The sequence below is a fragment of the Triturus cristatus genome, chromosome 8 (assembly GCF_964204655.1).
Source record: "Triturus cristatus chromosome 8, aTriCri1.1, whole genome shotgun sequence".
NCBI lineage: Eukaryota > Metazoa > Chordata > Amphibia > Caudata > Salamandridae > Triturus > Triturus cristatus.
This window is the reverse complement of record NC_140591.1, coordinates 92,430,490-92,453,078: the sequence shown is the minus strand read 5'-3', so window position 1 is coordinate 92,453,078 and position 22,589 is coordinate 92,430,490. Positions and strand designations below refer to the sequence as shown.

Sequence of the window (22,589 nt, the reverse complement as noted above, 5' to 3'; positions counted from 1 at the left end):
GTGCCTTGGAGGCCGGGGCGAAGCAAGTGCCTGGAGGCCAGTGCGAAGCAAGGCTAGGCGGCGCTTGTTAAAAAGGTCAGGCTGCTGGTCTGCTGCTAATGCCGGCCCCTAAAGAAGGGTGGTCGCAGCCAGCCTGTGCGAAAGTGTAAAGTAAGCAAGTGCAAGAGAGGGCTGTGCTTGGCAGTGTGCAGGAAGTTTGATATGGAGGGCAGGTGTTAAAGGGAAATGTGCAAAGGTACTCGAGGGACGCCTGGTGATGACAAGCGGGCTGCCGCAGCACAAGAGGCCTGAACAGGCACGCTCACGTGCCTACGGCCATACCACCCTGAATGCGCCCGATCTCGTCCGATCTCGGAAGCTAAGCAGGGTCGGGCCTGGTTAGTACTTGGATGGGAGACCGCCTGGGAATACCAGGTGCTGTAGGCATTTTGCCTCTCTGACCAATGGCACTTCCGTTTTTTGGGGGGCGGGATCTATTCTACTCTTTTATTTTTTGTTTCTTAAAAAAAAAAAAAAACGCCATCAGGTTCGCAACACTCAGGGCCCATAACTTTCCGCTCGGATATTGAACATTCGGCTGCGCTTTACACTGGGTCCAGAAAGAAAAAAAGCTGTGCCATAAGACAGAACACGGGACCGACTCCAACACCCCCCCCCCCCCCCCCACCCCCACCCCAACCCCGCAAGATGTGGTTTTCTTCTCTCGGCGGCGCAGAGCTGCTGCACGGGCCAGCATCGGTTCCAGGTCCCCATCTATTGGCTTTCCCCAGCAGCCCGAAAGCAGGGGGGGTGAGCCGGAGAGCCAGGCAGCGAGGGCCGCCGAGTACAACCGAGAGGGGTGCGGGGCGCACACACACGCACACACATACGCACTCACTTACACCCATGCATTCACAAGCAGACACTCGCACACACCCCGTACACAACACTCACTCACAAATACACATACATTCATACATGCGCACACGAACAAACGAACCAAACGGCGTCAAGAAAAAAGCAACACTTACCTGCTGCAGGCCTCCGGGAGCTGCCAAGAGGGTTGCCACTGCTACCTTGGTCAGCCAATGAGGGGAGGCAGCAGTCGCTCACTCGTTACAGAGCAGGATGGGGACAGAGTCGGTGACAGACACTCGGCCGTTGGCGCTTCGGGGTTTAAAAATGAAGCGTCCAGCTACGAGGCTTTCACTGAAGCTCTCCCTCAACAGGAGGGGAGGGCCTCAAGGACCTTTTGCTGAGCCGAGGAGGTCAGGCCCACCAGAGCTGTGACATCCTCAGCCCAGCAAACCTCAGCTTAGGCAGCCGGGAGCCTGCGCATTTAGCGCATCTCCAACTCCTGGCCTGAACATAAAGAGTGTCTGTCAAGCTGACCTTTCTTCAGCCTGACATACACTCCTTATGTCCAAAAGGGCGGGGGCGTGGCCTCACCGCCTTTAAGGACGGGCGGCTGCTGAAGTCAGGCCGTTGGCAACGAGGACCACGCAACCATAGAGCACTCAGACCCTCATCTCAGTCTCTCTTCTCTATACACACGGTGGCAGGCCCTGGACATGGACGTGATTTGCATACGAGGGCTCGGTCTCTGATAAAAAAAAAGAAAAGAAAACTTGCAGCCAGAGCTCCCTGGGAAAAAAAATTGCCATGCCAATGCTTCTGCGGGTGAGCATGAGTTGAAGAGTTGTAGTCCGGCAGCCCCTGCCACATGGCGGAGCGGCCCGATAGAGTGCCTTAGAGCCCAGTGCAAAGCAAGGCCAGGCTCTTGGTGAAAACACCAGGCTGCTGGTTTGCTAGCTCCCCAGCTGGCACCTATAGGGAGGTCGGAGCCTGCGTGTCATTTATTTATTTATTTATAGTTTTATAGAGCGCGAACCAGACCCGTGAGGGTATCAGAGCGCTTTACAGGATTGAGGGGGAGGAAAACAACGCATAAGGATGGGAGGGATCAGATTGGGAGAGATAGGGATACAATATACAGGAGGAGCACGCAGTCTGAGGTCCAAGCTACATGTGGGAGAAAATTGAAGCATGCAGATAAAAAAACCATACAAGAAGGTTTCCATATCCACGAGGTGCACCCCGTCTGAGGTCGAAGCTACATGTGGGATAACAAATTAGAGCGGGTAGTTACATGTACAAGAAGGCGCGCAGTCTCAGCTCTTGGGGGGGATGCCCAGGAGTCCAGAAAAATGTGTCATCCGTGGAGGCCGTGGATAATGCCGAGTTGGAGGGTGGAACAAGCCTATGAGGTGATTGTAAAGTATTCATTAGATGAGCTATTTTCCCATTAAAGAAAGTTTTGGTCTCCTTCTTAAAGTGTGCCAGTGACGGAAGTCTTCTGATGGAGGGTGGGAGAGAGTTCCAGATTCTTGGAGCGGCCCCAGAGAAGGCTCGATTGTAGGTTTTTTTCTTCCCGAAGCGTGCTTTTTGGCATATCGGGAGTTTCTGGCCTGTCCGGATATCACGAGTTTTTGTGCAAGAAATGTAGGTGAATTCGCGTACAGAGCTTTGTGAGTTATGCAAGCCGCTTTAAATTGTATTCTGGCCTTCAGGGGAAGCCAGTTCAGAGCTTTGAGGCAGGGGGAGAAATGTGGTCAAATGTTGTTTCAACCCGTTGCGAGTCTGGCGGCGGTGTTGAGGCAGGCTTTCAATGGGGCCAGACAGTTCTTGGGTAGCCCTGCAAGAGTAGAGCATCCATATTCAAGTTTAGAAATGACTAGGGCCTGGGTTGCCATTTCAAGGCCGGACACATCGAGGAAGGGTTTTAGGTTTCTTGGGTAGCTCAGGTGGAATCTAGCCGTTCTGGCCAGCGCGTTTATATGGCCATGCATATGCAAGCTGCCGTCAAGGGTTATTCCCAGGGATTTCGCCGACTCAATAATGGTAGGAGGGCAGTTTAGTGCAGTGATGGTCTTGATCCATTCCTGGAAGTCTGGATTTGGTTTGGGTGGGGAGATCAGAGGGAATTCCGTTTTGTTTGCGTGGAGTTTAAGCTGGTTGCTGGTGAGCCAGTGGACTGCCAGCTTCAGTGCCTCGTTTAGGGAGAAAATGTCCTCAGGGAAAGAGATTTTTATGTAGACCTGTGAACGGTGGGCGTACATAAGGTAGGAGATGTTGGCGGCAGAAGTGTGAAATAAGCAAGTGCACGGCTGGTGAAAGCCAGGGCTGTGCTTGGCTATCTGTAGCAAGCTTGCCAAGGGAGGGCAGTTGTTGAAGGGAAGTGTGCAAGTGTGCGCAGCGCAGAAGGTTCCAGAGTGGCGGGTGGTGTCAGCACAAGAGGCCTGAACAGGCAGCCTCCCATGCCTACGGCCATACCACCCTGAATGCGCCCGATCTCGGAAGCTAAGCAGGGTCGGGCCTGGTTAGTACTTGGATGGGAGACCGCCTGGGAATACCAGGTGCTGTAGGCATTTTGCCACTCGCTGCTGCGCGTCCCCTGCACAATCACACCTAATCTTCCTGGCTCATAGCATTTTCTAACAAATATACATATATTCTGCTCTCCTCCTCTCCCTCCTCCTCTGTTTTTTTTATTTCTTTATTTATTTATTTATAAAGAAGCCGGCAACGAGTTTACAATATGCGTGGCCCTTAACTTTAAACTCGAAAACTGAAAGAAAATGAAGAAAAACTTTGCCCTAAGACAGGACAGAGGACCCCTAGCTAAGGCTGGGGAGCTGCTGCAAGCTGCCGCTGCTGATGGGCTGCGCCGGCCCCGGTTCCGGGCCCCCTCTCCCTCGGCTGGGCTGTCCGAGGCAGCCCGGGAGCAGGGGGCCGCTGAGGCGGAGAGCCAGGCCGGTGACATTAAGGGCCATGGACCCAGGCAGTTCTCGGACCCTCGCCTCACTCTCTTTTCTATACGGACAGAGGGGGCGGGGCGGGGCACGGACATTATTTGCATATGAGGGGCCAGTTCTTGAGGTTTCTTTTTTTTTTTTTTTACAAAAAGACAGGAGACTTGCAGCAGCCAGAGATTGGGGGTAAAGAAGTTGCCTCCCCAGATATCGGGTGAGCATCAGCTGCTGAGCGAGAGTCCCTGCAGCCCCCCGGCACATAGAGAAGTGTCCCGAGCAGAGTGCCTTGGAGGCCGGGGCGAAGCAAGTGCCTGGAGGCCAGTGCGAAGCAAGGCTAGGCGGCGCTTGTTAAAAAGGTCAGGCTGCTGGTCTGCTGCTAATGCCGGCCCCTAAAGAAGGGTGGTCGCAGCCAGCCTGTGCGAAAGTGTAAAGTAAGCAAGTGCAAGAGAGGGCTGTGCTTGGCAGTGTGCAGGAAGTTTGATATGGAGGGCAGGTGTTAAAGGGAAATGTGCAAAGGTACTCGAGGGACGCCTGGTGATGACAAGCGGGCTGCCGCAGCACAAGAGGCCTGAACAGGCACGCTCACGTGCCTACGGCCATACCACCCTGAATGCGCCCGATCTCGTCCGATCTCGGAAGCTAAGCAGGGTCGGGCCTGGTTAGTACTTGGATGGGAGACCGCCTGGGAATACCAGGTGCTGTAGGCATTTTGCCTCTCTGACCAATGGCACTTCCGTTTTTTGGGGGGCGGGATCTATTCTACTCTTTTATTTTTTGTTTCTTAAAAAAAAAAAAAAACGCCATCAGGTTCGCAACACTCAGGGCCCATAACTTTCCGCTCGGATATTGAACATTCGGCTGCGCTTTACACTGGGTCCAGAAAGAAAAAAAGCTGTGCCATAAGACAGAACACGGGACCGACTCCAACACCCCCCCCCCCCCCCCCCCACCCCCACCCCAACCCCGCAAGATGTGGTTTTCTTCTCTCGGCGGCGCAGAGCTGCTGCACGGGCCAGCATCGGTTCCAGGTCCCCATCTATTGGCTTTCCCCAGCAGCCCGAAAGCAGGGGGGGTGAGCCGGAGAGCCAGGCAGCGAGGGCCGCCGAGTACAACCGAGAGGGGTGCGGGGCGCACACACACGCACACACATACGCACTCACTTACACCCATGCATTCACAAGCAGACACTCGCACACACCCCGTACACAACACTCACTCACAAATACACATACATTCATACATGCGCACACGAACAAACGAACCAAACGGCGTCAAGAAAAAAGCAACACTTACCTGCTGCAGGCCTCCGGGAGCTGCCAAGAGGGTTGCCACTGCTACCTTGGTCAGCCAATGAGGGGAGGCAGCAGTCGCTCACTCGTTACAGAGCAGGATGGGGACAGAGTCGGTGACAGACACTCGGCCGTTGGCGCTTCGGGGTTTAAAAATGAAGCGTCCAGCTACGAGGCTTTCACTGAAGCTCTCCCTCAACAGGAGGGGAGGGCCTCAAGGACCTTTTGCTGAGCCGAGGAGGTCAGGCCCACCAGAGCTGTGACATCCTCAGCCCAGCAAACCTCAGCTTAGGCAGCCGGGAGCCTGCGCATTTAGCGCATCTCCAACTCCTGGCCTGAACATAAAGAGTGTCTGTCAAGCTGACCTTTCTTCAGCCTGACATACACTCCTTATGTCCAAAAGGGCGGGGGCGTGGCCTCACCGCCTTTAAGGACGGGCGGCTGCTGAAGTCAGGCCGTTGGCAACGAGGACCACGCAACCATAGAGCACTCAGACCCTCATCTCAGTCTCTCTTCTCTATACACACGGTGGCAGGCCCTGGACATGGACGTGATTTGCATACGAGGGCTCGGTCTCTGATAAAAAAAAAGAAAAGAAAACTTGCAGCCAGAGCTCCCTGGGAAAAAAAATTGCCATGCCAATGCTTCTGCGGGTGAGCATGAGTTGAAGAGTTGTAGTCCGGCAGCCCCTGCCACATGGCGGAGCGGCCCGATAGAGTGCCTTAGAGCCCAGTGCAAAGCAAGGCCAGGCTCTTGGTGAAAACACCAGGCTGCTGGTTTGCTAGCTCCCCAGCTGGCACCTATAGGGAGGTCGGAGCCTGCGTGTCATTTATTTATTTATTTATAGTTTTATAGAGCGCGAACCAGACCCGTGAGGGTATCAGAGCGCTTTACAGGATTGAGGGGGAGGAAAACAACGCATAAGGATGGGAGGGATCAGATTGGGAGAGATAGGGATACAATATACAGGAGGAGCACGCAGTCTAAGGTCCAAGCTACATGTGGGAGAAAATTGAAGCATGCAGATAAAAAAACCATACAAGAAGGTTTCCATATCCACGAGGTGCACCCCGTCTGAGGTCGAAGCTACATGTGGGATAACAAATTAGAGCGGGTAGTTACATGTACAAGAAGGCGCGCAGTCTCAGCTCTTGGGGGGGATGCCCAGGAGTCCAGAAAAATGTGTCATCCGTGGAGGCCGTGGATAATGCCGAGGTGGAGGGTGGAACAAGTCTATGAGGTGATTGTAAAGTATTCCTTAGATGAGCTATTTTCCTGTTAAAGAAAGTTTTGGTCTCCTTCTTAAAGTGTGCCAGTGACGGAAGTCTTCTGATGGAGGGTGGGAGAGAGTGCCAGATTCTTGGAGCGGCCCCAGAGAAGGCTCGATTGCAGGTTTTTTTCTTCCCGAAGCGTGCTTTTTGGCAGATCGGGAGTTTCTGGCCTGTCCGGATATCACGAGTTTTTGTGCAAGATATGTAGGTGAATTCGCGTACAGAGCTTTGTGAGTTATGCAAGCCACTTCAAATTGTATTCTGGCCTTCTGGGGAAGCCAGTTCAGAGCTTTGAGGTGGGGAGAGATGTGGTCAAATTGTTTTCAACCCGTTACGAGTCTGGCGGCGGTGTTGAGGCAGGCTTTCAACGGGGCCAGAGAGTTCTTGGGTAGCCCTGCAAGAGTAGAGCATCCATATTCAAGTCTGGAAATGACTAGGGCCTGGGTTGCCATTTTAAGGCCGGACACATCGAGGAAGGGTTTTAGGTTTCTTAGGTAGCTCGGGTGGAATCTAGCCGTTTTGGCCATCGCGTTTATACGGCCATGCATATGCAAGCTGCCGTCAAGGGTTATTCCCAGGGATTTCGCCGACTCAATAATGGTAGGAGGGCAGTTGAGTGCAGTGATGGTCTTGATCCATTCCTGGATGTCTGGGTTTGGTTTGGGTGGGGGGGGGGGTCAGAAGGAATTCCGTTTTGTTTGCGTTGAGTTTAAGCTGGTTGCTGGTGAGCCAGTGGACTGGCCGCTTCAGTGCCTCGTTTAGGGAGAAAATGTCCTCGGGGAAAGAGATTTTTATGTAGACCTGTGTACGGTGGGCGTACATAAGGTAGGAGATGTTGGCGGCAGAAGTGTGAAATAAGCAAGCGCACGGCTGGTGAAAGCCAGGGCTGTGCTTGGCTATCTGTAGCAAGCTTGCCAAGGGAGGGCAGTTGTTGAAGGGAAGTGTGCAAGTGTGCGCAGCGCAGAAGGTTCCAGAGTGGCGGGTGGTGTGAGCACAAGAGGCCTGAACAGGCAGCCTCCCATGCCTACGGCCATACCACCCTGAATGCGCCCGATCTCGTCCGATCTCGGAAGCTAAGCAGGGTCGGGCCTGGTTAGTACTTGGATGGGAGACCGCCTGGGAATACCAGGTGCTGTAGGCATTTTGCCACTCGCTGCTGCGCGTCCCCTGCACAATCACACCTAATCTTCCTGGCTCATAGCATTTTCTAACAAATATACATATATTCTGCTCTCCTCCTCTCCCTCCTCCTCTTTGTTTTTTTTTTTTATTTATTTATAAAGAAACCGGCAACGAGTTTACAATATGCGTGGCCCTTAACTTTAAACTCGAAAACTGAAAGAAAATGAAGAAAAACTTTGCCCTAAGACAGGACAGAGGACCCCTAGCTAAGGCTGGGGAGCTGCTGCAAGCTGCCGCTGCTGATGGGCTGCGCCGGCCCCGGTTCCGGGGGCCCCCCTCCCTCGGCTGGGCTGTCCGAGGCAGCCCGGGAGCAGGGGCCCGCTGAGGCGGAGAGCCAGGCCCGTGACATTAAGGGCCATGGACCCAGGCAGTACTCGGACCCTCGCCTCACTCTCTTTTCTATACGGACAGAGGGGGCGGGGCACGGACATTATTTGCATATGAGGGGCCAGTTCTTGGTGTTTTTTCTTTTTTTACAAAAAGACAGGAGACTTGCGGCAGCCAGAGATTGAGGGTAAAGAAGTTGCCTCCCCAGAGTTCGGGTGAGCATCAGCTGCTGAGCGGGAGTCCCTGCAGCCCCCGGCACATAGAGAAGTGTCCCGAGCAGAGTGCCTTGGAGGCCAGGGCGAAGCAAGTGCCTGGAGGCCAGTGCGAAGCAAGGCTAGGCGGCGCTTGTTAAAAAGGTCCGGCTGCTGGTCTGCTGCTAATGCCGGCCCCTAAAGAAGGGTGGTCGCAGCCAGCCTGTGCGAAAGTGTAAAGTAAGCAAGTGCAAGAGAGGGCTGTGCTTGGCAGTGTGCAGGAAGTTTGATATGGAGGGCAGGTGTTAAAGGGAAATGTGCAAAGGTACTCGAGGGACGCCTGGTGATGACACGCGGGCTGCCGCAGCACAAGAGGCCTGAACAGGCACGCTCTCGTGCCTACGGCCATACCACCCTGAATGCGCCCGATCTCGTCCGATCTCGGAAGCTAAGCAGGGTCGGGCCTGGTTAGTACTTGGATGGGAGACCGCCTGGGAATACCAGGTGCTGTAGGCATTTTGCCTCTCTGACCAATGGCACTTCCGTTTTTTGGGGGGCGGGATCTATTCTACTCTTTTATTTTTTGTTTCTTAAAAAAAAAAAAAAACGCCATCAGGTTCGCAACACTCAGGGCCCATAACTTTCCGCTCGGATATTGAACATTCGGCTGCGCTTTACACTGGGTCCAGAAAGAAAAAAAGCTGTGCCATAAGACAGAACACGGGACCGACTCCAACACCCCCCCCCCCCCCCCCCACCCCCACCCCAACCCCGCAAGATGTGGTTTTCTTCTCTCGGCGGCGCAGAGCTGCTGCACGGGCCAGCATCGGTTCCAGGTCCCCATCTATTGGCTTTCCCCAGCAGCCCGAAAGCAGGGGGGGTGAGCCGGAGAGCCAGGCAGCGAGGGCCGCCGAGTACAACCGAGAGGGGTGCGGGGCGCACACACACGCACACACATACGCACTCACTTACACCCATGCATTCACAAGCAGACACTCGCACACACCCCGTACACAACACTCACTCACAAATACACATACATTCATACATGCGCACACGAACAAACGAACCAAACGGCGTCAAGAAAAAAGCAACACTTACCTGCTGCAGGCCTCCGGGAGCTGCCAAGAGGGTTGCCACTGCTACCTTGGTCAGCCAATGAGGGGAGGCAGCAGTCGCTCACTCGTTACAGAGCAGGATGGGGACAGAGTCGGTGACAGACACTCGGCCGTTGGCGCTTCGGGGTTTAAAAATGAAGCGTCCAGCTACGAGGCTTTCACTGAAGCTCTCCCTCAACAGGAGGGGAGGGCCTCAAGGACCTTTTGCTGAGCCGAGGAGGTCAGGCCCACCAGAGCTGTGACATCCTCAGCCCAGCAAACCTCAGCTTAGGCAGCCGGGAGCCTGCGCATTTAGCGCATCTCCAACTCCTGGCCTGAACATAAAGAGTGTCTGTCAAGCTGACCTTTCTTCAGCCTGACATACACTCCTTATGTCCAAAAGGGCGGGGGCGTGGCCTCACCGCCTTTAAGGACGGGCGGCTGCTGAAGTCAGGCCGTTGGCAACGAGGACCACGCAACCATAGAGCACTCAGACCCTCATCTCAGTCTCTCTTCTCTATACACACGGTGGCAGGCCCTGGACATGGACGTGATTTGCATACGAGGGCTCGGTCTCTGATAAAAAAAAGAAAAGAAAACTTGCAGCCAGAGCTCCCTGGGAAAAAAAATTGCCATGCCAATGCTTCTGCGGGTGAGCATGAGTTGAAGAGTTGTAGTCCGGCAGCCCCTGCCACATGGCGGAGCGGCCCGATAGAGTGCCTTAGAGCCCAGTGCAAAGCAAGGCCAGGCTCTTGGTGAAAACACCAGGCTGCTGGTTTGCTAGCTCCCCAGCTGGCACCTATAGGGAGGTCGGAGCCTGCGTGTCATTTATTTATTTATTTATAGTTTTATAGAGCGCGAACCAGACCCGTGAGGGTATCAGAGCGCTTTACAGGATTGAGGGGGAGGAAAACAACGCATAAGGATGGGAGGGATCAGATTGGGAGAGATAGGGATACAATATACAGGAGGAGCACGCAGTCTGAGGTCCAAGCTACATGTGGGAGAAAATTGAAGCATGCAGATAAAAAAACCATACAAGAAGGTTTCCATATCCACGAGGTGCACCCCGTCTGAGGTCGAAGCTACATGTGGGATAACAAATTAGAGCGGGTAGTTACATGTACAAGAAGGCGCGCAGTCTCAGCTCTTGGGGGGGATGCCCAGGAGTCCAGAAAAATGTGTCATCCGTGGAGGCCGTGGATAATGCCGAGTTGGAGGGTGGAACAAGCCTATGAGGTGATTGTAAAGTATTCATTAGATGAGCTATTTTCCCATTAAAGAAAGTTTTGGTCTCCTTCTTAAAGTGTGCCAGTGACGGAAGTCTTCTGATGGAGGGTGGGAGAGAGTTCCAGATTCTTGGAGCGGCCCCAGAGAAGGCTCGATTGTAGGTTTTTTTCTTCCCGAAGCGTGCTTTTTGGCATATCGGGAGTTTCTGGCCTGTCCGGATATCACGAGTTTTTGTGCAAGAAATGTAGGTGAATTCGCGTACAGAGCTTTGTGAGTTATGCAAGCCGCTTTAAATTGTATTCTGGCCTTCAGGGGAAGCCAGTTCAGAGCTTTGAGGCAGGGGGAGAAATGTGGTCAAATGTTGTTTCAACCCGTTGCGAGTCTGGCGGCGGTGTTGAGGCAGGCTTTCAATGGGGCCAGACAGTTCTTGGGTAGCCCTGCAAGAGTAGAGCATCCATATTCAAGTTTAGAAATGACTAGGGCCTGGGTTGCCATTTCAAGGCCGGACACATCGAGGAAGGGTTTTAGGTTTCTTGGGTAGCTCAGGTGGAATCTAGCCGTTCTGGCCAGCGCGTTTATATGGCCATGCATATGCAAGCTGCCGTCAAGGGTTATTCCCAGGGATTTCGCCGACTCAATAATGGTAGGAGGGCAGTTTAGTGCAGTGATGGTCTTGATCCATTCCTGGAAGTCTGGATTTGGTTTGGGTGGGGAGATCAGAGGGAATTCCGTTTTGTTTGCGTGGAGTTTAAGCTGGTTGCTGGTGAGCCAGTGGACTGCCAGCTTCAGTGCCTCGTTTAGGGAGAAAATGTCCTCAGGGAAAGAGATTTTTATGTAGACCTGTGAACGGTGGGCGTACATAAGGTAGGAGATGTTGGCGGCAGAAGTGTGAAATAAGCAAGTGCACGGCTGGTGAAAGCCAGGGCTGTGCTTGGCTATCTGTAGCAAGCTTGCCAAGGGAGGGCAGTTGTTGAAGGGAAGTGTGCAAGTGTGCGCAGCGCAGAAGGTTCCAGAGTGGCGGGTGGTGTCAGCACAAGAGGCCTGAACAGGCAGCCTCCCATGCCTACGGCCATACCACCCTGAATGCGCCCGATCTCGTCCGATCTCGGAAGCTAAGCAGGGTCGGGCCTGGTTAGTACTTGGATGGGAGACCGCCTGGGAATACCAGGTGCTGTAGGCATTTTGCCACTCGCTGCTGCGCGTCCCCTGCACAATCACACCTAATCTTCCTGGCTCATAGCATTTTCTAACAAATATACATATATTCTGCTCTCCTCCTCTCCCTCCTCCTCTTTGTTTTTTTTTTTTATTTATTTATAAAGAAACCGGCAACGAGTTTACAATATGCGTGGCCCTTAACTTTAAACTCGAAAACTGAAAGAAAATGAAGAAAAACTTTGCCCTAAGACAGGACAGAGGACCCCTAGCTAAGGCTGGGGAGCTGCTGCAAGCTGCCGCTGCTGATGGGCTGCGCCGGCCCCGGTTCCGGGGGCCCCCCTCCCTCGGCTGGGCTGTCCGAGGCAGCCCGGGAGCAGGGGCCCGCTGAGGCGGAGAGCCAGGCCCGTGACATTAAGGGCCATGGACCCAGGCAGTACTCGGACCCTCGCCTCACTCTCTTTTCTATACGGACAGAGGGGGCGGGGCACGGACATTATTTGCATATGAGGGGCCAGTTCTTGGTGTTTTTTCTTTTTTTACAAAAAGACAGGAGACTTGCGGCAGCCAGAGATTGAGGGTAAAGAAGTTGCCTCCCCAGAGTTCGGGTGAGCATCAGCTGCTGAGCGGGAGTCCCTGCAGCCCCCGGCACATAGAGAAGTGTCCCGAGCAGAGTGCCTTGGAGGCCAGGGCGAAGCAAGTGCCTGGAGGCCAGTGCGAAGCAAGGCTAGGCGGCGCTTGTTAAAAAGGTCCGGCTGCTGGTCTGCTGCTAATGCCGGCCCCTAAAGAAGGGTGGTCGCAGCCAGCCTGTGCGAAAGTGTAAAGTAAGCAAGTGCAAGAGAGGGCTGTGCTTGGCAGTGTGCAGGAAGTTTGATATGGAGGGCAGGTGTTAAAGGGAAATGTGCAAAGGTACTCGAGGGACGCCTGGTGATGACAAGCGGGCTGCCGCAGCACAAGAGGCCTGAACAGGCACGCTCTCGTGCCTACGGCCATACCACCCTGAATGCGCCCGATCTCGGAAGCTAAGCAGGGTCGGGCCTGGTTAGTACTTGGATGGGAGACCGCCTGGGAATACCAGGTGCTGTAGGCATTTTGCCTCTCTGACCAATGGCACTTCCGTTTTTTTGGGGGCGGGATCTATTCTACTCTTTTATTTTTTGTTTCTTAAAAAAAAAAAAAAACGCCATCAGGTTCGCAACACTCAGGGCCCATAACTTTCCGCTCGGATATTGAACATTCGGCTGCGCTTTACACTGGGTCCAGAAAGAAAAAAAGCTGTGCCATAAGACAGAACACGGGACCGACTCCAACACCCCCCCCCCCCTCCCCCACCCCCACCCCAACCCCGCAAGATGTGGTTTTCTTCTCTCGGCGGCGCAGAGCTGCTGCACGGGCCAGCATCGGTTCCAGGTCCCCATCTATTGGCTTTCCCCAGCAGCCCGAAAGCAGGGGGGGTGAGCCGGAGAGCCAGGCAGCGAGGGCCGCCGAGTACAACCGAGAGGGGTGCGGGGCGCACACACACGCACACACATACGCACTCACTTACACCCATGCATTCACAAGCAGACACTCGCACACACCCCGTACACAACACTCACTCACAAATACACATACATTCATACATGCGCACACGAACAAACGAACCAAACGGCGTCAAGAAAAAAGCAACACTTACCTGCTGCAGGCCTCCGGGAGCTGCCAAGAGGGTTGCCACTGCTACCTTGGTCAGCCAATGAGGGGAGGCAGCAGTCGCTCACTCGTTACAGAGCAGGATGGGGACAGAGTCGGTGACAGACACTCGGCCGTTGGCGCTTCGGGGTTTAAAAATGAAGCGTCCAGCTACGAGGCTTTCACTGAAGCTCTCCCTCAACAGGAGGGGAGGGCCTCAAGGACCTTTTGCTGAGCCGAGGAGGTCAGGCCCACCAGAGCTGTGACATCCTCAGCCCAGCAAACCTCAGCTTAGGCAGCCGGGAGCCTGCGCATTTAGCGCATCTCCAACTCCTGGCCTGAACATAAAGAGTGTCTGTCAAGCTGACCTTTCTTCAGCCTGACATACACTCCTTATGTCCAAAAGGGCGGGGGCGTGGCCTCACCGCCTTTAAGGACGGGCGGCTGCTGAAGTCAGGCCGTTGGCAACGAGGACCACGCAACCATAGAGCACTCAGACCCTCATCTCAGTCTCTCTTCTCTATACACACGGTGGCAGGCCCTGGACATGGACGTGATTTGCATACGAGGGCTCGGTCTCTGATAAAAAAAAAGAAAAGAAAACTTGCAGCCAGAGCTCCCTGGGAAAAAAAATTGCCATGCCAATGCTTCTGCGGGTGAGCATGAGTTGAAGAGTTGTAGTCCGGCAGCCCCTGCCACATGGCGGAGCGGCCCGATAGAGTGCCTTAGAGCCCAGTGCAAAGCAAGGCCAGGCTCTTGGTGAAAACACCAGGCTGCTGGTTTGCTAGCTCCCCAGCTGGCACCTATAGGGAGGTCGGAGCCTGCGTGTCATTTATTTATTTATTTATAGTTTTATAGAGCGCGAACCAGACCCGTGAGGGTATCAGAGCGCTTTACAGGATTGAGGGGGAGGAAAACAACGCATAAGGATGGGAGGGATCAGATTGGGAGAGATAGGGATACAATATACAGGAGGAGCACGCAGTCTAAGGTCCAAGCTACATGTGGGAGAAAATTGAAGCATGCAGATAAAAAAACCATACAAGAAGGTTTCCATATCCACGAGGTGCACCCCGTCTGAGGTCGAAGCTACATGTGGGATAACAAATTAGAGCGGGTAGTTACATGTACAAGAAGGCGCGCAGTCTCAGCTCTTGGGGGGGATGCCCAGGAGTCCAGAAAAATGTGTCATCCGTGGAGGCCGTGGATAATGCCGAGGTGGAGGGTGGAACAAGTCTATGAGGTGATTGTAAAGTATTCCTTAGATGAGCTATTTTCCTGTTAAAGAAAGTTTTGGTCTCCTTCTTAAAGTGTGCCAGTGACGGAAGTCTTCTGATGGAGGGTGGGAGAGAGTGCCAGATTCTTGGAGCGGCCCCAAAGAAGGCTCGATTGCAGGTTTTTTTCTTCCCGAAGCGTGCTTTTTGGCAGATCGGGAGTTTCTGGCCTGTCCGGATATCACGAGTTTTTGTGCAAGATATGTAGGTGAATTCGCGTACAGAGCTTTGTGAGTTATGCAAGCCACTTCAAATTGTATTCTGGCCTTCTGGGGAAGCCAGTTCAGAGCTTTGAGGTGGGGAGAGATGTGGTCAAATTGTTTTCAACCCGTTACGAGTCTGGCGGCGGTGTTGAGGCAGGCTTTCAACGGGGCCAGAGAGTTCTTGGGTAGCCCTGCAAGAGTAGAGCATCCATATTCAAGTCTGGAAATGACTAGGGCCTGGGTTGCCATTTTAAGGCCGGACACATCGAGGAAGGGTTTTAGGTTTCTTAGGTAGCTCGGGTGGAATCTAGCCGTTTTGGCCATCGCTTTTATACGGCCATGCATATGCAAGCTGCCGTCAAGGGTTATTCCCAGGGATTTCGCCGACTCAATAATGGTAGGAGGGCAGTTGAGTGCAGTGATGGTCTTGATCCATTCCTGGATGTCTGGGTTTGGTTTGGGTGGGGGGGGGGGGTCAGAAGGAATTCCGTTTTGTTTGCGTTGAGTTTAAGCTGGTTGCTGGTGAGCCAGTGGACTGGCCGCTTCAGTGCCTCGTTTAGGGAGAAAATGTCCTCGGGGAAAGAGATTTTTATGTAGACCTGTGTACGGTGGGCGTACATAAGGTAGGAGATGTTGGCGGCAGAAGTGTGAAATAAGCAAGCGCACGGCTGGTGAAAGCCAGGGCTGTGCTTGGCTATCTGTAGCAAGCTTGCCAAGGGAGGGCAGTTGTTGAAGGGAAGTGTGCAAGTGTGCGCAGCGCAGAAGGTTCCAGAGTGGCGGGTGGTGTGAGCACAAGAGGCCTGAACAGGCAGCCTCCCATGCCTACGGCCATACCACCCTGAATGCGCCCGATCTCGTCCGATCTCGGAAGCTAAGCAGGGTCGGGCCTGGTTAGTACTTGGATGGGAGACCGCCTGGGAATACCAGGTGCTGTAGGCATTTTGCCACTCGCTGCTGCGCGTCCCCTGCACAATCACACCTAATCTTCCTGGCTCATAGCATTTTCTAACAAATATACATATATTCTGCTCTCCTCCTCTCCCTCCTCCTCTTTGTTTTTTTTTTTTATTTATTTATAAAGAAACCGGCAACGAGTTTACAATATGCGTGGCCCTTAACTTTAAACTCGAAAACTGAAAGAAAATGAAGAAAAACTTTGCCCTAAGACAGGACAGAGGACCCCTAGCTAAGGCTGGGGAGCTGCTGCAAGCTGCCGCTGCTGATGGGCTGCGCCGGCCCCGGTTCCGGGGGCCCCCCTCCCTCGGCTGGGCTGTCCGAGGCAGCCCGGGAGCAGGGGCCCGCTGAGGCGGAGAGCCAGGCCCGTGACATTAAGGGCCATGGACCCAGGCAGTACTCGGACCCTCGCCTCACTCTCTTTTCTATACGGACAGAGGGGGCGGGGCACGGACATTATTTGCATATGAGGGGCCAGTTCTTGGTGTTTTTTCTTTTTTTACAAAAAGACAGGAGACTTGCGGCAGCCAGAGATTGAGGGTAAAGAAGTTGCCTCCCCAGAGTTCGGGTGAGCATCAGCTGCTGAGCGGGAGTCCCTGCAGCCCCCGGCACATAGAGAAGTGTCCCGAGCAGAGTGCCTTGGAGGCCAGGGCGAAGCAAGTGCCTGGAGGCCAGTGCGAAGCAAGGCTAGGCGGCGCTTGTTAAAAAGGTCCGGCTGCTGGTCTGCTGCTAATGCCGGCCCCTAAAGAAGGGTGGTCGCAGCCAGCCTGTGCGAAAGTGTAAAGTAAGCAAGTGCAAGAGAGGGCTGTGCTTGGCAGTGTGCAGGAAGTTTGATATGGAGGGCAGGTGTTAAAGGGAAATGTGCAAAGGTACTCGAGGGACGCCTGGTGATGACACGCGGGCTGCCGCAGCACAAGAGGCCTGAACAGGCACGCTCTCGTGCCTACGGCCATACCACCCTGAATGCGCCCGATCTCGTCCGATCTCGGAAGCTAAGCAGGGTCGGGCCTGGTTAGTACTTGGATGGGAGACCGCCTGGGAATACCAGGTGCTGTAGGCATTTTGCCTCTCTGACCAATGGCACTTCCGTTTTTTGGGGGGCGGGATCTATTCTACTCTTTTATTTTTTGTTTCTTAAAAAAAAAAAAAAACGCCATCAGGTTCGCAACACTCAGGGCCCATAACTTTCCGCTCGGATATTGAACATTCGGCTGCGCTTTACACTGGGTCCAGAAAGAAAAAAAGCTGTGCCATAAGACAGAACACGGGACCGACTCCAACACCCCCCCCCCCCCCCCCCACCCCCACCCCAACCCCGCAAGATGTGGTTTTCTTCTCTCGGCGGCGCAGAGCTGCTGCACGGGCCAGCATCGGTTCCAGGTCCCCATCTATTGGCTTTCCCCAGCAGCCCGAAAGCAGGGGGGGTGAGCCGGAGAGCCAGGCAGCGAGGGCCGCCGAGTACAACCGAGAGGGGTGCGGGGCGCACACACACGCACACACATACGCACTCACTTACACCCATGCATTCACAAGCAGACACTCGCACACACCCCGTACACAACACTCACTCACAAATACACATACATTCATACATGCGCACACGAACAAACGAACCAAACGGCGTCAAGAAAAAAGCAACACTTACCTGCTGCAGGCCTCCGGGAGCTGCCAAGAGGGTTGCCACTGCTACCTTGGTCAGCCAATGAGGGGAGGCAGCAGTCGCTCACTCGTTACAGAGCAGGATGGGGACAGAGTCGGTGACAGACACTCGGCCGTTGGCGCTTCGGGGTTTAAAAATGAAGCGTCCAGCTACGAGGCTTTCACTGAAGCTCTCCCTCAACAGGAGGGGAGGGCCTCAAGGACCTTTTGCTGAGCCGAGGAGGTCAGGCCCACCAGAGCTGTGACATCCTCAGCCCAGCAAACCTCAGCTTAGGCAGCCGGGAGCCTGCGCATTTAGCGCATCTCCAACTCCTGGCCTGAACATAAAGAGTGTCTGTCAAGCTGACCTTTCTTCAGCCTGACATACACTCCTTATGTCCAAAAGGGCGGGGGCGTGGCCTCACCGCCTTTAAGGACGGGCGGCTGCTGAAGTCAGGCCGTTGGCAACGAGGACCACGCAACCATAGAGCACTCAGACCCTCATCTCAGTCTCTCTTCTCTATACACACGGTGGCAGGCCCTGGACATGGACGTGATTTGCATACGAGGGCTCGGTCTCTGATAAAAAAAAGAAAAGAAAACTTGCAGCCAGAGCTCCCTGGGAAAAAAAATTGCCATGCCAATGCTTCTGCGGGTGAGCATGAGTTGAAGAGTTGTAGTCCGGCAGCCCCTGCCACATGGCGGAGCGGCCCGATAGAGTGCCTTAGAGCCCAGTGCAAAGCAAGGCCAGGCTCTTGGTGAAAACACCAGGCTGCTGGTTTGCTAGCTCCCCAGCTGGCACCTATAGGGAGGTCGGAGCCTGCGTGTCATTTATTTATTTATTTATAGTTTTATAGAGCGCGAACCAGACCCGTGAGGGTATCAGAGCGCTTTACAGGATTGAGGGGGAGGAAAACAACGCATAAGGATGGGAGGGATCAGATTGGGAGAGATAGGGATACAATATACAGGAGGAGCACGCAGTCTGAGGTCCAAGCTACATGTGGGAGAAAATTGAAGCATGCAGATAAAAAAACCATACAAGAAGGTTTCCATATCCACGAGGTGCACCCCGTCTGAGGTCGAAGCTACATGTGGGATAACAAATTAGAGCGGGTAGTTACATGTACAAGAAGGCGCGCAGTCTCAGCTCTTGGGGGGGATGCCCAGGAGTCCAGAAAAATGTGTCATCCGTGGAGGCCGTGGATAATGCCGAGTTGGAGGGTGGAACAAGCCTATGAGGTGATTGTAAAGTATTCATTAGATGAGCTATTTTCCCATTAAAGAAAGTTTTGGTCTCCTTCTTAAAGTGTGCCAGTGACGGAAGTCTTCTGATGGAGGGTGGGAGAGAGTTCCAGATTCTTGGAGCGGCCCCAGAGAAGGCTCGATTGTAGGTTTTTTTCTTCCCGAAGCGTGCTTTTTGGCATATCGGGAGTTTCTGGCCTGTCCGGATATCACGAGTTTTTGTGCAAGAAATGTAGGTGAATTCGCGTACAGAGCTTTGTGAGTTATGCAAGCCGCTTTAAATTGTATTCTGGCCTTCAGGGGAAGCCAGTTCAGAGCTTTGAGGCAGGGGGAGAAATGTGGTCAAATGTTGTTTCAACCCGTTGCGAGTCTGGCGGCGGTGTTGAGGCAGGCTTTCAATGGGGCCAGACAGTTCTTGGGTAGCCCTGCAAGAGTAGAGCATCCATATTCAAGTTTAGAAATGACTAGGGCCTGGGTTGCCATTTCAAGGCCGGACACATCGAGGAAGGGTTTTAGGTTTCTTGGGTAGCTCAGGTGGAATCTAGCCGTTCTGGCCAGCGCGTTTATATGGCCATGCATATGCAAGCTGCCGTCAAGGGTTATTCCCAGGGATTTCGCCGACTCAATAATGGTAGGAGGGCAGTTTAGTGCAGTGATGGTCTTGATCCATTCCTGGAAGTCTGGATTTGGTTTGGGTGGGGAGATCAGAGGGAATTCCGTTTTGTTTGCGTGGAGTTTAAGCTGGTTGCTGGTGAGCCAGTGGACTGCCAGCTTCAGTGCCTCGTTTAGGGAGAAAATGTCCTCAGGGAAAGAGATTTTTATGTAGACCTGTGAACGGTGGGCGTACATAAGGTAGGAGATGTTGGCGGCAGAAGTGTGAAATAAGCAAGTGCACGGCTGGTGAAAGCCAGGGCTGTGCTTGGCTATCTGTAGCAAGCTTGCCAAGGGAGGGCAGTTGTTGAAGGGAAGTGTGCAAGTGTGCGCAGCGCAGAAGGTTCCAGAGTGGCGGGTGGTGTCAGCACAAGAGGCCTGAACAGGCAGCCTCCCATGCCTACGGCCATACCACCCTGAATGCGCCCGATCTCGTCCGATCTCGGAAGCTAAGCAGGGTCGGGCCTGGTTAGTACTTGGATGGGAGACCGCCTGGGAATACCAGGTGCTGTAGGCATTTTGCCACTCGCTGCTGCGCGTCCCCTGCACAATCACACCTAATCTTCCTGGCTCATAGCATTTTCTAACAAATATACATATATTCTGCTCTCCTCCTCTCCCTCCTCCTCTTTGTTTTTTTTTTTTATTTATTTATAAAGAAACCGGCAACGAGTTTACAATATGCGTGGCCCTTAACTTTAAACTCGAAAACTGAAAGAAAATGAAGAAAAACTTTGCCCTAAGACAGGACAGAGGACCCCTAGCTAAGGCTGGGGAGCTGCTGCAAGCTGCCGCTGCTGATGGGCTGCGCCGGCCCCGGTTCCGGGGGCCCCCCTCCCTCGGCTGGGCTGTCCGAGGCAGCCCGGGAGCAGGGGCCCGCTGAGGCGGAGAGCCAGGCCCGTGACATTAAGGGCCATGGACCCAGGCAGTACTCGGACCCTCGCCTCACTCTCTTTTCTATACGGACAGAGGGGGCGGGGCACGGACATTATTTGCATATGAGGGGCCAGTTCTTGGTGTTTTTTCTTTTTTTACAAAAAGACAGGAGACTTGCGGCAGCCAGAGATTGAGGGTAAAGAAGTTGCCTCCCCAGAGTTCGGGTGAGCATCAGCTGCTGAGCGGGAGTCCCTGCAGCCCCCGGCACATAGAGAAGTGTCCCGAGCAGAGTGCCTTGGAGGCCAGGGCGAAGCAAGTGCCTGGAGGCCAGTGCGAAGCAAGGCTAGGCGGCGCTTGTTAAAAAGGTCCGGCTGCTGGTCTGCTGCTAATGCCGGCCCCTAAAGAAGGGTGGTCGCAGCCAGCCTGTGCGAAAGTGTAAAGTAAGCAAGTGCAAGAGAGGGCTGTGCTTGGCAGTGTGCAGGAAGTTTGATATGGAGGGCAGGTGTTAAAGGGAAATGTGCAAAGGTACTCGAGGGACGCCTGGTGATGACACGCGGGCTGCCGCAGCACAAGAGGCCTGAACAGGCACGCTCTCGTGCCTACGGCCATACCACCCTGAATGCGCCCGATCTCGTCCGATCTCGGAAGCTAAGCAGGGTCGGGCCTGGTTAGTACTTGGATGGGAGACCGCCTGGGAATACCAGGTGCTGTAGGCATTTTGCCTCTCTGACCAATGGCACTTCCGTTTTTTTGGGGGCGGGATCTATTCTACTCTTTTATTTTTTGTTTCTTAAAAAAAAAAAAAAACGCCATCAGGTTCGCAACACTCAGGGCCCATAACTTTCCGCTCGGATATTGAACATTCGGCTGCGCTTTACACTGGGTCCAGAAAGAAAAAAAGCTGTGCCATAAGACAGAACACGGGACCGACTCCAACACCCCCTCCCCCCCCCCCCCCCCCACCCCCACCCCAACCCCGCAAGATGTGGTTTTCTTCTCTCGGCGGCGCAGAGCTGCTGCACGGGCCAGCATCGGTTCCAGGTCCCCATCTATTGGCTTTCCCCAGCAGCCCGAAAGCAGGGGGGGTGAGCCGGAGAGCCAGGCAGCGAGGGCCGCCGAGTACAACCGAGAGGGGTGCGGGGCGCACACACACGCACACACATACGCACTCACTTACACCCATGCATTCACAAGCAGACACTCGCACACACCCCGTACACAACACTCACTCACAAATACACATACATTCATACATGCGCACACGAACAAACGAACCAAACGGCGTCAAGAAAAAAGCAACACTTACCTGCTGCAGGCCTCCGGGAGCTGCCAAGAGGGTTGCCACTGCTACCTTGGTCAGCCAATGAGGGGAGGCAGCAGTCGCTCACTCGTTACAGAGCAGGATGGGGACAGAGTCGGTGACAGACACTCGGCCGTTGGCGCTTCGGGGTTTAAAAATGAAGCGTCCAGCTACGAGGCTTTCACTGAAGCTCTCCCTCAACAGGAGGGGAGGGCCTCAAGGACCTTTTGCTGAGCCGAGGAGGTCAGGCCCACCAGAGCTGTGACATCCTCAGCCCAGCAAACCTCAGCTTAGGCAGCCGGGAGCCTGCGCATTTAGCGCATCTCCAACTCCTGGCCTGAACATAAAGAGTGTCTGTCAAGCTGACCTTTCTTCAGCCTGACATACACTCCTTATGTCCAAAAGGGCGGGGGCGTGGCCTCACCGCCTTTAAGGACGGGCGGCTGCTGAAGTCAGGCCGTTGGCAACGAGGACCACGCAACCATAGAGCACTCAGACCCTCATCTCAGTCTCTCTTCTCTATACACACGGTGGCAGGCCCTGGACATGGACGTGATTTGCATACGAGGGCTCGGTCTCTGATAAAAAAAAAGAAAAGAAAACTTGCAGCCAGAGCTCCCTGGGAAAAAAAATTGCCATGCCAATGCTTCTGCGGGTGAGCATGAGTTGAAGAGTTGTAGTCCGGCAGCCCCTGCCACATGGCGGAGCGGCCCGATAGAGTGCCTTAGAGCCCAGTGCAAAGCAAGGCCAGGCTCTTGGTGAAAACACCAGGCTGCTGGTTTGCTAGCTCCCCAGCTGGCACCTATAGGGAGGTCGGAGCCTGCGTGTCATTTGTTTATTTATTTATAGTTTTATAGAGCGCGAACCAGACCCGTGAGGGTATCAGAGCGCTTTACAGGATTGAGGGGGAGGAAAACAACGCATAAGGATGGGAGGGATCAGATTGGGAGAGATAGGGATACAATATACAGGAGGAGCACGCAGTCTAAGGTCCAAGCTACATGTGGGAGAAAATTGAAGCATGCAGATAAAAAAACCATACAAGAAGGTTTCCATATCCACGAGGTGCACCCCGTCTGAGGTCGAAGCTACATGTGGGATAACAAATTAGAGCGGGTAGTTACATGTACAAGAAGGCGCGCAGTCTCAGCTCTTGGGGGGGATGCCCAGGAGTCCAGAAAAATGTGTCATCCGTGGAGGCCGTGGATAATGCCGAGGTGGAGGGTGGAACAAGTCTATGAGGTGAT

At 53.9% G+C, this 22,589-nt stretch overlaps 9 non-coding genes and 2 pseudogenes across 9 annotated transcripts; all 11 read left to right on the top strand.

Moving 5' to 3' along the window:
* Positions 1–307: 307 nt before the first annotated feature.
* LOC146801498 (5S ribosomal RNA) lies at positions 308–426 on the top strand. Its single transcript, XR_014968200.1, has one exon. It is a non-coding gene; the product is annotated as a 5S ribosomal RNA (ribosomal RNA).
* Positions 427–3,298: 2,872 nt separating this feature from the next.
* LOC146801497 (5S ribosomal RNA) lies at positions 3,299–3,407 on the top strand (annotated as a pseudogene).
* Positions 3,408–4,379: 972 nt separating this feature from the next.
* LOC146801496 (5S ribosomal RNA) lies at positions 4,380–4,498 on the top strand. The gene has a single exon (XR_014968199.1). It is a non-coding gene; the product is annotated as a 5S ribosomal RNA (ribosomal RNA).
* Positions 4,499–7,373: 2,875 nt separating this feature from the next.
* On the top strand, positions 7,374–7,492 carry LOC146801495 (5S ribosomal RNA). Its single transcript, XR_014968198.1, has one exon. It is a non-coding gene; the product is annotated as a 5S ribosomal RNA (ribosomal RNA).
* A 956-nt stretch (positions 7,493–8,448) lies between these two features.
* LOC146801494 (5S ribosomal RNA) lies at positions 8,449–8,567 on the top strand. The gene has a single exon (XR_014968197.1). It is a non-coding gene; the product is annotated as a 5S ribosomal RNA (ribosomal RNA).
* Positions 8,568–11,439: 2,872 nt separating this feature from the next.
* On the top strand, positions 11,440–11,558 carry LOC146801493 (5S ribosomal RNA). The gene has a single exon (XR_014968196.1). It is a non-coding gene; the product is annotated as a 5S ribosomal RNA (ribosomal RNA).
* A 956-nt stretch (positions 11,559–12,514) lies between these two features.
* Positions 12,515–12,623, top strand: LOC146801492 (5S ribosomal RNA; annotated as a pseudogene).
* A 2,875-nt stretch (positions 12,624–15,498) lies between these two features.
* LOC146801491 (5S ribosomal RNA) lies at positions 15,499–15,617 on the top strand. Its single transcript, XR_014968195.1, has one exon. It is a non-coding gene; the product is annotated as a 5S ribosomal RNA (ribosomal RNA).
* Positions 15,618–16,573: 956 nt separating this feature from the next.
* LOC146801490 (5S ribosomal RNA) lies at positions 16,574–16,692 on the top strand. The gene has a single exon (XR_014968193.1). It is a non-coding gene; the product is annotated as a 5S ribosomal RNA (ribosomal RNA).
* Positions 16,693–19,564: 2,872 nt separating this feature from the next.
* LOC146801489 (5S ribosomal RNA) lies at positions 19,565–19,683 on the top strand. The gene has a single exon (XR_014968192.1). It is a non-coding gene; the product is annotated as a 5S ribosomal RNA (ribosomal RNA).
* A 956-nt stretch (positions 19,684–20,639) lies between these two features.
* Positions 20,640–20,758, top strand: LOC146801488 (5S ribosomal RNA). The gene has a single exon (XR_014968191.1). It is a non-coding gene; the product is annotated as a 5S ribosomal RNA (ribosomal RNA).
* The last annotated feature ends 1,831 nt before the right edge of the window (positions 20,759–22,589 follow it).